This window comes from Coptis chinensis, chromosome 9, assembly GCF_015680905.1.
Source record: "Coptis chinensis isolate HL-2020 chromosome 9, ASM1568090v1, whole genome shotgun sequence".
NCBI classification, from domain to species: Eukaryota; Viridiplantae; Streptophyta; class Magnoliopsida; order Ranunculales; family Ranunculaceae; genus Coptis; species Coptis chinensis.
In genome coordinates, this window is record NC_141464.1 from 14,717,327 (window position 1) to 14,732,334 (window position 15,008).

The 15,008-nt window shown below is 37.9% G+C and overlaps 1 pseudogene; it reads right to left on the reverse strand.

Annotated features, from left to right (window-relative positions):
* Nucleotides 1–298: 298 nt before the first annotated feature.
* Nucleotides 299–391, reverse strand: LOC147474895 (small nucleolar RNA R71; annotated as a pseudogene).
* Nucleotides 392–15,008: the final 14,617 nt, after the last annotated feature.

Here is a 15,008-nt window from a genome sequence, read left to right on the forward strand (position 1 = left end):
GACCGATGGGGATTTCGAATCCCCAAATATTTTAATTTGTTACCCGTTTTTCATGGATTAGACCATGAAAAACCTTATCAATTCTATCGTAGGATTGAACAAGTCCTAACAACATTCCACCATCCTACGGTTGGTGCGGAACAAATTAAACTTCGGGGTATTCCCTTTCACCTTAGCCCGATAAAGGCGTCTTGGTTAAGCGCCAAGCGCCTAATTACGTGGACTCGTGGGCTAAACTTGTTCAGTTTGTTTATGGAACATTTTACCCACCCCTAAAAGACGGATGAGATGCTTTCCAAGATTCATTTCTTTTCGACAAAATCCTCATGAATCATTTTGAGGCTTGGAATCGTTTCACCGATCTCCTTATAGAGTGTCCACATCATAATTTAGCGAAAAGACCGTTAGTTAAATTGCCTTTTCAAAGGACTTCTACACCACCATAAAGAAGTCCTAGACATAATGAATGGGGTAGTTTCTTAAGTAAAGGAGCCTCGGAGGCATATAAATTTTGGAAGATCGGACTAAGTGTAATAATAATTGGGGTAGTGACGATTACTCCGCTCCGCTAGTTCTTCTTCAACATTTAAGGCTACCCGGTATGTTTGAGGTTAAATCAGATCCCCGAGCTTAAAACTCTAATTGAATCCCTCACAAAAAGGTAGAGGCCATTTTACGTACAACAAAAGCCAATCCCGTCATGAATATAAATTCAAATCCATGTAGTTTTACATTTGGAGCCACGAGCATCCCGACTCACTCACACTGTCCTATTGCCTATGAACAGGCTTTGTTCCATTAATAGTGAACCTAAGCCCCTTGGAGACAAAATCCCAACTTCGGTTGGAGAAATAACCAAAACGTCACACCTCGAAGGGTACAATAATCAAAATGTTAGGCCTACGCATACGGCTTTAACCAAGCCCCACTACGACAAGGGCGAGTCGTCGAGTAATTTTAATGATTATAACAACCAAAGCGCCCACCCTCGACAAGGTCAAGCACAAAGTCAAGGTAATTATAATAATTATAATACTAATAGAGGTATCGTTCTGGTAAATAATAACTATCAAAATCCACCCATAAATAATTCACGTGAAATAGTTCCAGTCACACCACCCGTGACTACTACACCCACACAACCGGATCGTCTTGACACCTTCATACAAGTGAGCCAAAAACTTTTCCAAACCATGGCTCAATCTAACCAACAACTTCTATAATCCGTTAATAATTTAACCCAACAGTTGGCTCAAAATAAAGCCCAACCCAAAGGTATGTTTCCAAGTCACCAAATACCTAATCCTAAAACAACAAATACAGCCTTTGAGGTAACCGATAATACTAGTAAGGAACATGAAAATGTAGGTGAGCTAAAGGCCATCACCACTCTCCGTTCTGGCAGAGTGGTTGATAACAAAGTAACTATGCCTATAGTTACCCCACCACTAGCCCCTACACCTTCTATATTACTAGATACCGAAATAGAGCCTACCACTGTAGAGGTACCAGTTATAACACAACCTAAGAAACAGGAAGCCACGGTTAAACATCCAGGTAATACCATTGCTAAATATAAATAGAAACTACCGTTTCCACAAAAATTAGCCGTGTTAACTAGGGATACAAATTATGAGGAGATTAGGGATGTTTTCAAGAATCTAACTATAAACATTCCCTTCCTCGAAGCTATAAAAAAGCTACCACACCATGCTAAGTTTCTTAAGGAATTGTGTACTACTAGGCGTAAGACCAATATACCAAAAGACGCCTTTTTAACAGAACAATTCCCAACTTTATCTGAACATAATGGAATTGTTAAGTACAAGGACCACGGTTAGATCCCTCTTGTCTGATGCACCTTAGGAGATTCTTATCACGACGACCCGCGTTATTAGACACGGGGGCTAGTGTTAACTTACTCCGTTTTATTTGTATAGACAAATAGGTCTAGGCGAGATGCAACCCACTAAAATGGCGTTGCAATTAGGCGATCGGTCTATTAAGTATCCTAAGGGTGTCGTTGAAAATGTTACGGTAAAAATTTAGGATTTTTACTATCCGGCTGATTTTGTCATCCTCGACACAAAAAGTGGATTAGCGACTCTGTCGATCATCTTAGGGCGTCCTTTTCGGCAACCGCCAATCGATGCGCTCATTAATTGCCGTGATGCTTCAATGTCCATGTCTTTTGGTCATCTTGTTTTTGAAGTCAATGTTTTAAAACAAAGAACCACGGTTACCCGATTAGATCTATGGATGGAGAGGTTAGCATGATCGAGAGTTTTGCTTTCGAGATTATTTCAACAACACGTTCCACGATAATCGTATGCCCAAATTTCTTTCCTTTGGAAGATCGGACTCCAACATTTCCATCCCTACACTAGTCGATACACATATTACGGATGAGGAGGAGATAGATGACTTTCTCGAGAGATATAAAAGGACTATCATAGTAATGTGGATATGACCAATCTAGATGAGCAATTTCGATGAGTTTCTTAGAAGCGGTGATGATTCACCTATCAAGAACTACTTTGCACAACAACCACCTCGACTCCCCTCCTTCCACCCTTTGAAAGGAATCTCGAGTTTGCACTCGATCCTTTTGTTTCTCCTGTGCTCCATAATTTTTTAAATCCACCTAGTAAACAAATACTTCAGAAGGACAACCCATTTGACACCTTCATTTTCAGACTTGAGACAGTCCCTACACACACAATGAATGAGTTTTGTGCTAAAACCACATCCTCATTGTTTACAGGCTGTCTTTCTACAACTTACCCATATCCACCATATTTTCCACAACCATTCACTCTTCCACACTTATTTACTAGGACACCCTCTTGTTCAAAAATGAAAAAAAAGGTGCATGCTAGGTTAAGTAATAGGGTTATCCGACTTCACTTTCATTTTACTAGGTTGCGTCATAGGAAATCTTGGTGCTTGATTGTGTTTGGATATGTTTTCTGTGATATTTATTTATGAAATGATCCACAACTATTTCGGTTGTTGATATATGGTAAACTGCATGTTCATACATACGTTTAGATAAAGTCTCGAGTATCTGAATATAAATGACTCAACTTTTGTGTTTAGTGCATTTTCTTTCATTTCCATATATTGGTGAGTGCACCATTAAGGTAACCGGGCCCTCCCTATGGAGTGTGTGGCTATAAGTACCGGATCCTAAGTCCACGTTTGACATAATTCACGTTTTCCACTCTTGCATGTTTTCTCGGATTTTTGAGTCATGTTTCTCTATGGGGTGAATTATGTCTTTCTTGTTTATTGTTTTCTTTTTAAAAGTAAAAATAAATATATATATATATTAAAGAATAAACATAGTAATATAGGAAGTCTCAGGAATCTGACTTTAAAAGACCATTTGCTAAAACAAATTTTCTAAGCTCCGTTGTAAAAATTTGTTTTGGGGTGTGGGTGTTAAATGTTTCTGTCCTAGAATGTTTATGTCCCATTAGAGTTGTTTAGGCGTTTAATTGTATAACGATTCGGGTTGACATAATCCATGATTTTAGAGTCCAATTGTTTTCACGTAGCGTCGTCATGCCGCACTTTGAGGCGTTTTCCACTATCTTATATGTCATCCACGGTCGGAATAGAGTGTTTTATGGATCATTGGATTGGAAATTCTCTCCTGATCATTTCCATAACTCATTCGAAAAAATCGGACCCGATAACGGCGGCAATTTTGATTTGAAGTTTTCGCGAAAAATCGAAAAAATCACAAATTCGATTTGGGCTTGGGCAAACCAGCCCACCGGCAGTAGCGACCAGCGCCCTTACCTTAATAACGATCGCGATCTTCTTCTCCATCCGCCATTAACGACCAAAAGCTCAAACAAACCTAAAAAAAAAAAAAATAAAAAAAAAATAAAAAAAACCTAAATTAACCCACCCCAATCAATACCCAACCCAAATCGACTCTAAAGCTTCCCACCACAACCCCCACGATTTACATCACCAAAACCACCAAAACTCCAAATTTTGGTGCTGCGGCGCTCCACCACTCCACCACCACCACTGTTGCTTCGGTTGGTCGATTTAAATCCACCACCACATCCCATTTAAACCCCCACTACATTCCAAACTTCCAATGGCTCAACAACGAATTTTGCGAAGCAAGCTTTTATCGGCGACCACTTCGCCATTCTGGTGTGAAATGATCGGTCGAGCTGGAATAGCTTGTGGTACTTTCGACTGAAGCCTATTACCCGCGAGGACTTAGTCGGGGCGGTTCTACAATCTGAGGGGTTGGAAGGGACTAGGATTTTTGTTGTGGTGGCGAAGAGGAGGAAGGAAGTGGCGGTTTGGGTTGTTGGCTGAGATTCTAGGCATTCGCCTAGAATCCATCTGAATGTCACCCTGCGGGGAGTCCCAACATAATGGGGTAGAGCCATTGATGAGCGAGATAGTTATTGGAGGGTACTACAATGCGAGATCGCGTTGTGTTAAACGAGCTTCCTTTAGGACCAACCAGGTTGGCTGCAGCTCGATGGATTGGTCGGAACGTCCTGGGGAAGGAGAAGGTCAGCGACATCGGCCTAAACTGCCTCCATATCTTATGGATACTCGAGGGCGTAAGTACGAGTTACGTATCTTGGAGTTTCTGCTTAGCATGATTAGGGGAGTAGGGAAGTCTTTGCCCTCTCCTGTGTTGATAACCAAGATCATGTTGAAGTTGAGGAGAGCAGCTCGACTCGGTGATAGGACTTACATCACCCTACACCGCAACCCGCCGCATCTATAGGGAGTGTGTCCAACGAGTGTGGAGGTTGGCTGAGGATAGAAAGAAGAAGAAGAGGTGGTGGAGAGGAGAATCTTTGAGGAGGGCTGGGGGAAATAAGAATGCCTCGGAGGATGAGGAGGATTTGGCGTGTTTTGATCACGGATGCCTTGGAGAGGTGTTGGTCGGATCACGAGAACACATGGCTGTGATTCATCGTGGCATGCATTAAGCTCAACACTATCTGCGAAGACCTTCAACTTCGATAGGCAATGATGCATCATAACCGAGGTCCGTACCCGAGAGATGAAAGGTGGGAACGGATGAGGGCGAGCTAGAAGCTCAACGCCGGGTTCGGGGAAGAGATGCTTACGATTCCCACCTCACGGGGACTCTCCTTCGAGGACACACCATCGAGAGGCCTGGCGTCGTCGCCCGAAGGATGAATGGTGCTTGGCCCATCGAGGAGCCGGGGGCGATCTCGGACCGTGTGCCCTCATTACCGATTACGGAGGAGTAGTTAGGGATAGCATCGGTTGATGTTTTTATATTTAATTGTAGTTTCATTATTGTTATTTATTTTAATGTAAGTTTTATGTCCGTAATTTAATTTTGTTTTTTTTTTTTGTAGTGAAATGTACTTCGAATGAAAATTTTAATATAATGGGTTATTTTCAGTATGCGTGGTTGTTTAATATTGATCCCACCTTCCCAACTTGTTTGGGGGTGGTTTTATCTATTCCAACATGATTTTTAGATAACCCTCGTGTTAGAATTTATTGCGGAGTCAAGGTGAAAATATGGCCGTTTAGGCATATCCAGGAATAAGTATAAGGGTAGGATGAAATCTAGATTAAATAGGTAGATTCTATCATAAATTCAACCTAAAAGATACTAGGTTTGAATTAGAATCAAGATAATGAGTTGTTTCCGTTTTCGGGTTTGGAAATTTTAGAATTTCCGGAAACTGTCGTAAATACTTTTGGCAACTTCCCGATCCGTTTTAGCAACTTAAAACCTATATAAGCTTCATACATTCTACACTCACAACTCACACTACACCTAAACTCCATCACTCACCTTTCACTCCCACGATTCCCGTGTCGGCTCATTTTCGAGTTTTCAACAACTCCGGCAACTCAGCCCTCTGAGGCCTTTTCGCTCTGTATATTTTTTCACATTTTTTGTCGGGCGCTTTTCGGCTGCCAAAGGCGGCGACCAGCTCAAGCACTGAAATTTCAAATACTCGTTCAGGCTCTTCACCGACTTCCGTGGACCAGAAAAATTTCCGGTTTTCTGGGTAGTATCCGAATCATTTGCAGCTATTCCGAGGCGTAATTTTGAGATGACATCTCCAACACCGATACGGAATAGTCTTTTCGAAGATTTGTTCCAAAGCACTACTTATGGTGCTTGGTTTTGTGGCGATCACATCGTTAGGCTGGGAGCGCTTATGGTAAGACCGGATGCACTTTATTCTCCAACACTAGCATCTTATTTTTACGATAACTGCATTTTCATTGAAAGACCAGATGGAGAACAAGGTTCTTGCTAGCATTGATAATGAACCAATGGAAATTACCAGGTTCTTGCTAGCATTTGTTCTTGGACTTGCTATGCCTGTTGAAATACAATACCCATGGTGCTATTGGGTAGATAATATGTATGTCTACACTTATGAGTTTTTGCATGAGTCGTATGGGGCGGGCATTTTCCGTATCGAGGACCAAGGGGACTATAACGTCGCTTTTGGTAGACTGTCCATGAACATAGGAACTGTTATGTTTTAGATCATGCTAAACATTTTAGGGGAATGGCGTTTTTCTTCTGTGAATGATGCCACTTGTAGCGTTTTCCTTGCTTTAGCCACGGGACGTATGTGTCATGACCTTCCCCGAACCTTGATGTCTAGTTTACCTCGATCCTATAGCATGAGGCATAAGTTCCTTCTTATGCCTGTTCTAGTTTCCCGTATTATGCTATGTTTTTTCCTGTTTTTTGTACCGTTTCCGCGGATTGGATTCACGGTGACGACATGTGCGACCCACCAATAGTATTATTCGATCTTTCCGTTGCAATGACTTGGCAAGGGTGGAGGATACAAACCTCATCGGGTTGCACCCTACACCCGTCCCGACCAAGTGGCTCTTAATAGGTTAGCAATAATAGATAATAAATGGCGGGAAGCACGGCAAATTATCATGGCATGGAAGGGCGCTAAAAGGAACCTCACTTCTTTATGGAAGAAGAGGATGAGGAAGATGATGAGTAATCACGGGGAGATAAGGTAAGTTTCATTCTAGTTAGTGTCTGCTTATGTCCCAAGCAATTTCATTCTTATTAACCCCATAATGGGTAGAACTCGAGTATAGAGTTGCGTCAGTTTTTATTTCCTTTATTAGTGCGTTCTAACTTTGTTTTGCGGATGTTCCTGAATTTCACACGTTTCAATGGTATTTTTTTTACCCTCTTTATTTACAATGCTTTGAGGACAAAGCATGCTTCTTGTTTGGGGGGGGGGCATAGAAACACGTGTAAATAAGGCATCTGTTAGGATATAGATAGAGTTAATATGCATTTGTTTTCTAGTTAAAATTTTAAAAAAATTGAAAAATATAAATAAATAAGTTCATGCTAACACTTAGGAATAGTGGTATTGCATTAGAATAATTGTTAGAAACTTAGGTTAATATGTAGGTAATAATCTTTGCATCTATCTATAAATATATTACATGAATATCTATGATTGTTAGCGATAAGTTTCTGAAATCTAGGCTAGAGTACTTATTCTACAAATCCTGTGAGAATATAGCCTAAAGCCTTATATGAAGCGAAACATTTGAGAAATGACACAAAGGGAGAAGTAAAATCCGATAGAGAAATCACACGTCCACTTGCTTGATCACTATGCCATATCCTAAGCGAGAATTTAGGCCCTTTTTGGATCGATATAGCCAAAATTCAAACCTATGAATTATTTCCGCTAATTAAGCCCCTCTGAGCCTTTCTTTAGCCTTTCATAAACCACAATCCCTTTACCCCTGTTACAAAAACAAAAAACAAATAAAAAAAAATAAATCAACCTACCCAATTTAGAATAAGTCCGAATAGAATGAGGAAGAAAAGAAGAAGAAAAAACTTGTGTAAACAAAAGTTAGTTAATTGCTTCAGAAAATAAAGAAAAGAAGTTTCCATCCAAGGAAAAAAAAAATAGAAATAAATAAAAACTCCAAAAATAGAAGAAAAGGGAGTAAAAAGCCAAAGAAAAGAAAAAGAGAAATATGGCTAGGGATGGAAACAAAGTATAGAAGCAAAAGAAAATAACAAGGTTTTCTCTAAGTTACATAATATGAAAACTCTATTATCTCAGACTTGTCCTTTTTGAATATCCATTTCCTTCCTTCTTAAACCATCTCCTAATCCCCGCAACACCTAATAAAGACTTCTAGCTCAATTAGGAATATGTTAGTGTGATAGTAAGTGGCAGATGTGTTTGATCGACTTTGGCTTCCTTGTTGTCATTGAGATTATAAGGTAAAGTGTGCCCACTGCGCACTAGAGTAGTAGCCCGAACTTGAGTGGAAAAATCAGAGTGTTGTATCTTGACTATTATTGTGAGAAGCTACTTAAGGACGCTATTCCGAATTTCAAAAACGAACCTGCTAGGCATTTCATAGTATTACTCATTGTATATATGTTTATTGTAGATGATTGATTATTATGCATATATTAGCTTAGGTTTCGACTTGATTACTCTATATGCATTGCTAATGAGAGGTATAGATAATTTAGAGCATGAATAAGGAAACAATAGTTTTATTTCTTAGTCGTTGTAGTATAGATGAAGTTTGTAAGTACCTTCACTAGAAAACTCTCACGAGGCTATAACTCATCCACTAGGGAATTCCTAGTGGTTTAAGGCCTTGTTGCATATGGTCAATGCAATCGCACTCAGCGAAACGAGAGTAGTTAGAACTCCATTTTTTGGTCACTTATTCTAATTTCTCATCTTTGCTTGAGGACAAGCAAAATGCTGTTTGGGGGTGGTTTGATAAAAGCCCAAAACTGTAGTTTTAACCCTGTAACAGACATACTTTTAGACCAATTATGTGAGTAATAATTAAGAGTTAACACTGATTACATGTTTTTATGTATTTCAGGCTTCAAAGTCCATTATGTGCAGAAATGTGCCACTTTAGCGAGATAAAGGAGCAAAGGTCGGTTACTAAGGAGTTCCGTGATTAAAGGCCAAGATTCAAGAAGACAAAGCCTTTCTAAAGCCCGGTCAAAAGCTGAAAAGTCGACGCCGGGCGGTAAAAAGCATTACAAAAGTCGGTGAGAATTTCCAAAGGCCATATCTTTGGACTCAGACCTCGGAATGGGGCCTACCTTATGTAAAAACGACCGGCTCGGAAAGAGATTTCCAATGGTCTAAGCCGTGATCCAATCAGAGGAGCAAAAGTGGATGAAAAGTCTATTGAAGCCAAATGCAGCTGAAGAGGCCTTTTTGGACTGAAAGAATTGGGTTTTGGGCCTGATTCTCTGGCCCAAAACATGGCTCCAAGCCCATGCACGATTTTTGGATCTGAAAGTATAAAAACAAAAGCTTAGCTCTTTGTTAATGGTAGATAGTTAATGGTAGATAGGTTAGAGTAAAAAGTAGCCATTAAAGTAGCTTCTAGATCTAGTTTTTATTTAATTGTTTTTAACTAAGTTTAATTTCAAATCCAACTCTTGTTTTAGATTATATTCTTAGAATCATTGATCTTAATTAGTTTGATAAATAAAATAGCTAGTTTGTCAATTTCGATTCTTGTCATTTACATTTGTGTTAGATCTGATTCATTTATTACTTGTTATTCAATTCTTAGTTATTAATTAGATTTTAATTATTGTTTAATTTAGATCAATAAATTTCAATTCTTTATATCATGTTTAGTTCAAATTTAATCGGAAATGATTACGTAATGATTCTCGGCTAAACCTCCATTAGATGGGGTCGAGAAGCCTTGATGAAAGCTTGATTCCGACTATCGTAGAATCGTCGTAATTTCTTTTTCACTCTAGAAACGATTAGTTCACTATGAGAATGGGTTTAATCGTTCACATGCTAGTTATGAATTGGTAGGAATGCCATGTGTAATTAGGGATTAGGAGAACCAATTGTTCTTGAAACAGTTCAATTCGGGATTCACGATGATTCGTCGTTAATAGGATTAAGTCGAGTTAAGGTGGAATCAATCCCCTTCTAACTCCTTATCATAGAATCAACGTAGCATTCCCTTAGTTGTCCTAATAGTTGACTAGTGCATCTTGTGGGTAGTTGCATCGTAGTCTAGTTGCCTTTTCGTAAATCTCTCATTAGACCTTAAGTAGAGTAATTACACGCGATAACAAGCATGCGGAAGGACTAGGAGTGGAACGAATCACTCTACTCCACTATATCTCATAGGATTGAGAGTAGAATCTTTGATAAGTATAAAGCATCATAAGATTAGCTTTAGTTTACTTACGTTTTGAGTTCAACGTTCATTTCGTAGGTAGACTAGTTAAATTTGATTTTTATCAGAATGCAAAACACTTGATTGATTGAATTAACGCATCTACAATAGAGCTCGAATTAGAAAGAATGCAAAACACTTGATTGAATGCATCTACTTGTGAACTTGCATTAGAATGAATGTAAAACAATTGATTGAATGCATCTACTTGTGAGCGTGCATTAGTATGAATACAAAACATCGAGTCCTTGTCTTACAAAAAGATGAGTTGAGTCCTTGGTTTATTAAGCCTAGGAGTGTTTCCTGAGCATTTTGAGTTTTTGGACATCTGAGTAGACTTTGACCGTACACTTTGGCTTTGACCGTTGACTTTTTGCCACTTTTTCTTAGTTGTCCCATAAGATCCCTTTTAGGCTCCTTTTGGTTCTAGATCACGTCATTTAAGGTATTTGGTCCAAAATAGTCTTGAATCCTGAAAAAGCAATAAAAACATCAGTTTCGTACATTATTGATTATATAATTTGAAATAATTGAATAATTACAAGACGATAAAAACGTATATTTGGGAACTAATCAATTAGAATGAATACAAAACACCTGATTGATTGAATGAATGCAAAACACTTGGTTGAATGCATCTACTTGTATGCTTGCACTAGAATGAATGCAAAACACTTAATTGAATTCATCTACTTGTGAGCTTGCGTTAGTATGAATGCAAGACATGGAGTCCTTGTCTTGCAAAGGGTAGAGTTAAGTCCTTGGTTTTAGAAGCCTTGGAGTGCTTCTTGAGTTTTTAAGTTTTTGGACACCTGAGTAGACTTTTTCTCGGTTGTCCATTGACTCCTTGGAACTTTTTCTCAGTTGTCCCATAAGATCCCCTTTAGGCTATTCTTTGCTTTAGATCACATCATTTGAGGTATTTGAAGTAGAATAAGCTTGTATCTGGAAAACGCGATAAGAACATGAGTTTTGTACAATATTGATTATATAATTTGACATAATTGAATCATTACAAGATGATAAAAATGCATATTTCGGAACAGATCAATTAGAATGAATACAAAACACTTGATTGATTGAATGAATGCAAAACACTTGGTTGAATACATCTACTTGTAAGCTTCCATTAGAATGAATGCAAAACACTTGATTTATTAAATTAACGCATCTACAAGCGAGCTTGCATTAAAATGAATGCAGAACACTTGATTGAATAAATCTACGTGTGAGCTTGCAGTAGAAGGAATTCAAGACATTTGATTGAATGCATCTACGTGCGAGATTGCATTAAAAAGCATGCAAACCACTTGATTTATTGAATGAACGCGTCTACAAGAGAGCTTCCATTAGAATGAATGTGAAACACTTGATTGAATGCATATACGGGTAAGCTTGCATTAGAATGAATGCAACAACCTAATTGATTGAATGAATGCAAAACAATTGGGTCAATGTATCAACGTGAGCTTGTATTAGTGACATGTTGAGATTCGTGGAGAGTTGGGGTTTTAAAGTTGTTCTTCTTAAATCTATGTGGGAAGAATGGTGATAGAGAAAACTCCACTTTTTCTTTGTTCCTCAATTGTTTTTGGGATGGTGTTTGATATATAGAACTAGGTATTATTGTTTTGATAATGAAAACATTGAGTCCTTGTCTTTCCAAGGGTTGAGTTGAGTCCTTGGTCCTTGAAGCCTTGGAGTGTTTCTTGAGCTTTTGAGTTATTGGACCCTTTAGTTTACTTTGACTGTTGAATTTGTCTTCGACTATTGACTTTGACAGTTGACTTTTCTGCCCTTTTTCTCAGTTATCCCATAATTCCCCTTTGATGCTCCTGAAAATGCGATAAGAACATGAGTTTTGTACATTATTGATTATATAATTTGACAAAATTGAAGCATTACAAGAGGATAAACATGCATATTTTGGAACTGATCAATTAGAATGAATACAAAATACTTGATTGATTGAATGAATACAAAACACTTGATTGAATACATCTACTTATAAGCTTGCATTAGAATGAATGCAAAATACTTGATTCATTGAATTAACGCATCCACAAGCGAGCTTGCATTAGAATGAATACAAAACATTTTATTGAATGAATCTACGTGAGAGCTTGCTGTAGAATGAATTCATGACATTTGATTGAATGCATTTACGTGCGAGAGTACATTAAAAAGCACGCAAACCACTTGATTGATTGAATGAACGCATCTACAAGCGAGCTTGCATTAGAATGAATGTGAAACACTTGATTGAATACATGTACGGGTGAGCTTGCATTAGAATGAATGCAAAAACCTAATTGATTGAATGAATGCAAAACACTTGGTTCAATACATCTACGTGAGGTTGCATTAGTGACATGTTGAGATTCATGGAGAGTTGGGGTTTTAAAGTTATTCATCTTAAATCTATGTGGGAAAAATGGGGATGGAGAAAACCACACTTTTTCTTTGTTCCTCTATTATTTTTGGGATAGTGTTTGATGTATAGAACTAGGTATTATTGTTTTGATGATGAAAACATAGAGTCTTTGTCTTTCCAAGGGTTGAGTTGAGTCATTGGACCTTGAAGCCTTGGAGTGTTTCTTGAGCTTTTGAGTTATTAGACCTTTTAGTTGACTTTGACCATTAAATTTGACTTCGACTGTTGACTTTTCGGCACTTTTTTTCAGTTGTCCCATAAAGCCCATTTTTGGCTCCTTTTGGCTCTAGATCACGTCATTTGAGGTATTTCGTCCAGTATTGGCTTGTATCCTGAAAAAGAGATAAGAACTTGAGTTTTGTACATTATTGATTATATAATTTGACAAATTGAAGCATTACAAGAGGATAAAAACGCATATTTGGGAACTGATCAATTAGAATAAATGCAAAACACTTGATTGAAAGCATCTACTTGTGAGCTTGCATTAGATTGAATGCAAAACACTTGATTGATTGAAAGAACGCAACTACAAACGAGCTTGCATTAGAATGAATGCAAAACACTTGATTGAATGCATCTACATGTGTGCTTGTATTTGAATGAATGCAAAACATGGAATCCTTGTCTTGCAAAGGGTTGAGTCCTTGGTCCTTGAAGCCTTGGAGTGTTTCCTGATCTTTTGAGTTTTTAGACCCTTCAGTTGACTTTGACGTTGATTGTTGACTCTTTGACACTTTTTATCAGTTGTCCCACAAGGTCCCATGGTGAACTTCCTTATGGATATAGATCACGTCATTTGAGATATTTGGCCCAGAATAGGCTTGTATCCTGAAAAAGCGATAAAAACATGAGTTTTGTACATTATTGATTATATAATTTGACATAATCTAAACATTACAAGAGGATAAAAACGCATATTTGGGAACTGATGAATTAAAATGAATGCAAAATACTTGATTGATTCACTGAATGCAAAATATTTGATTGAATGCATCTACTTGTGAGCTTGCATTAGAATGAATGCAAAACAATTGATTGATTGAATTAACGCAACTACAAGCGAGCTTGCATTATAATGAATGCATTTACGTGTGTTCTTATATTTGAATGAATGCAAAAAAAAGAATCTTTGTCTTGCAAAGGGTTGAATCGTTGGTGCTTGAAGCCTTGGAGTGTTTCCTGATCTTTTGAGGTTTTGGATCCTTGAGTTATCTTTGACCGTTGACTTTGGCGTTCACGGTTGACTTTTCGACCCTTTTTCTCAGCTGTCTCATAAGGGCCCTTTTATGTTCCTTTTGGCTCTAGATCACGTCTTCCGAGATATTTGGCCAAGAATAGGCTTGTATCCTAAAAAAGAGATAAGAACATGAGTTTTTTACATTATTGATTATACAATTTGACATAATCGAAATATTACAAGATGATAAAAATGCATATTTGGGAACTGATAAATTAGAATGAATGCAAAACACTTGATTGAATGCATATACTTGTGAGCATGCATTAGAATGAATGCAAAACACTTGATTGAATGCATCTACGTGTGTGCTTGTATTTGAATGAAAGCAAAACATGGAATCTTTGTCTTGCAAAGGGTTGAGTCCTTGGTCCTTGATGCCCTGTAGTGTTTCCTAATCTTTTGAGTTTTTGGACCCTTGAGTTGTCTTTGAACGTTGATTGTTGACTTTGACCGTTCACTTTTCGACATTTTTTCTCAGTTGTCCCATAAGGTCCCTTTTATGTTCCTTTTGGCTCTAGATCACGTCATTTGTGATATTTGGCCAAGAATAGGCTTGTACCCTGAAAAAACGATAAGAACATGAGTTTTGTACATTATTGATTTTATAATTTGACATAATCGAAACGTTTAAACAGGATAAAAACGCATATTTGTGAACTGATCAATTAGAATGAATGCAAAACACTTGATTGATTTAATGAATGCAAAACACATGATTGAGTGCATCTACTTGGGAGCTTGCATTAGAATGAATGCAAAATACTTGACTGATTGAATTAACGCATCTACAAGCGACCTCGGTTTAAAATGAATGCAAAGCACTTTATTGAATACATCTAATTGTGAGCTTGCATTAGTTTGAATGCAAAATATGAAGTCCTTGTCTTGCAAAGGGATGAGTTGAGTCCTTGGTTTTTGAAGCCTTATCCTCATCTTTTTAAGTTTTTGGACAACTGAGTAGACTTTGACCATACACTTTGACTTTGACCGTTTACTTTTTGGCACTTTTTAGGCTCCTTTTGGCTCTAGATCACGTCATTTAAGGTATTTGGTCCAGAATAGTCTTATATCCTGAAAAAGTGA